The 2,156-nt window shown below is 35.7% G+C and overlaps 1 long non-coding RNA gene across 1 annotated transcript in view; it reads left to right on the top strand.

Annotated features, from left to right (window-relative positions):
- Nucleotides 1-2,156, top strand: part of LOC112906725 — a 141,526-nt gene that overhangs the window by 114,159 nt on the left and 25,211 nt on the right. The window lies entirely within an intron of this gene.

Raw genomic sequence — 2,156 nt, 5'->3', positions numbered from 1 at the left:
AATAAATTTCCAATTAGGTTTTAATGGGGTTCTTTGGATTTCCCTATTAGGTCCTAATTTTTATTTCCTTATCAGGTCCTTCTTAAAAAAAAGCGCAACAGTCCTACTCATATCTACATAGGGTGGTCCTTGTCAGGACCTTGTGTGTATAATTCGAGGCTATACCCTGTCAGATCCACGATTATAATTTATAGTCGGATTATGTTGGTAAGCCGGTAGTTCCTCCAACTTACATCGGAAAATAGGACGAAAGATCCTCTTTAGCCTCTTTTTAGGGATCGTGGGAATGGATGAATAGTGGTTGGGGCCAGAAAGATGAAACATACGAAATGAAGACAGAAGTGAGTGAATGATTATTCATTTGAGGAACGTTACTGTCTCAGCATTTGCCTAAGTGATCCAAGGAAAACCCTGAAGAATTTGGGTCAGGGCAGACGGATGGAAGTTGAATCGGTATCCTCTCGAATACTAAGCAGTGGTCTGGTTTTAGTTTGTCCAGTCAATATCCTTGTGGACCTTGTTGTACGTTTTTGAATACTAATAATTATAGCGATATACTACAGATGGCGTTTACTACACTGTTTGTAGTTTAACCTAGAACTTCCCCATTTCTGTAACTCGAGATTAGAGTGCGAGTTTTGCATTATAAATTGTCCCTTTAATTCGAGTTTCTATTAACTTTTTGCGAAAAAAATTTGCTGTGTTTCGTCAAGTACTATGAATCAATACAACTTTTTATACATGATATTTTTCAAAAATTTTCGAATTAGGCTTCTGTCCCTCTTTTTAGTCATCTAGAATACTTTACAGGAAGTGAAAGTTGAACTAATTGTTTTTAAACTAAATAACTATCCAAAATAGAAAGTTGTTTATTTTCTAAGACTATGCTTTGTATGACGCCCGTTTAGTATGACATTTTTCTCATTTCCATTCGATGTCATTATTAGCGTATTCTACCATCGACGTTTACTAATGGACATGCCTTAGCAGTCAGAATTGTGATACAACAAAAGAAAGAGATGGAACGAAGTTTCGGACAATATCCATCTCTCTCACAATAGTCCTTAAGCGTGTCATAAAAGAGTTAGCACTAGTCCTAAACCATATGCCATCTCCCTCACTTTTCGAGCCAAGAAATTATTACAACGACATACGGCTAAGGCACGTCCATTAATATATGTCTATGGATTCTACTGTATATCTATGGTTAAAGGTTGTCTTGCAATTGCCCTTCTCGTTCCATCGCGTCCGGTCTCGTCACAATACCGGTGAGATCCTGCAAAAAAACGTTACGTGATGAACCGGCGAAATATACACATTACCTAAAATATTGCAAAAAATTTTTTTCTCGTCTTCTCTTAGATCGTTAAATTAATCCTAGAACTCCCCAAGGATGTCCCTCTTTTAATTAATAGGATAGCCTTGCATGCTTCTCTTTCTCTTCATTTTATTTTCTTCTTCTTGTGCCAACAATGCGGTCACTACATCATTTCTTCATTAGAACTGTTGATTTCAGACATTAGGAATAAAAACATTTTTCACAGCACATGACGGCTTACCAACTTCGTTTCCACCGGAAAAGTGGGCGACAAGTATCCGTATTAGACGAAAGACAATAAATAAGTGACAATCTTGTATCAGTTCTACCAGAAACGCTTTAAAGTAAACAAAACACCTACTCCATAAGATAAAAATTAATTACTTACAATTAGATATAATAAATTCGTTTTAATGTTTCAATTATCATTAATATTATTAAGAAAAGTAGATATGGAATAAATTCATTTTGATGGTTAAATATGAACTTGTAGGGAAAATCCTGAAACAATTCGGCTTCTGGATTGTAATCCTTCCAAAGTTTCAATAATTGCAAAGGGGTTGTGCGGTACTTCTGATCGCATCCAATCTTCCAGCAAACAAAACGTGTTTACATACCTCTTATTGATTAACAAGGTACATGATTTTGTACACGAGCATATGGATTTAATGTGACTGCAACATTTGCAGTTTTACGTTAGCAAATTGTCGCAAATGCAATTTCAAGCGTGCTAAAGTTAATGGAGTTCCAACAAAATAAGTACGTATTGTACAATTATGAAGAGATTGCGTGTACGTCATCGACATAAAATATACGAACCAATCGCAAAAATACGATA

The sequence above is a fragment of the Agrilus planipennis genome, unplaced genomic scaffold (assembly GCF_000699045.2).
Source record: "Agrilus planipennis isolate EAB-ADULT unplaced genomic scaffold, Apla_2.0 scaffold105, whole genome shotgun sequence".
In the NCBI taxonomy this organism is placed as follows: domain Eukaryota; kingdom Metazoa; phylum Arthropoda; class Insecta; order Coleoptera; family Buprestidae; genus Agrilus; species Agrilus planipennis.
This window is presented reverse-complemented; position numbering and strand designations above follow the sequence as displayed.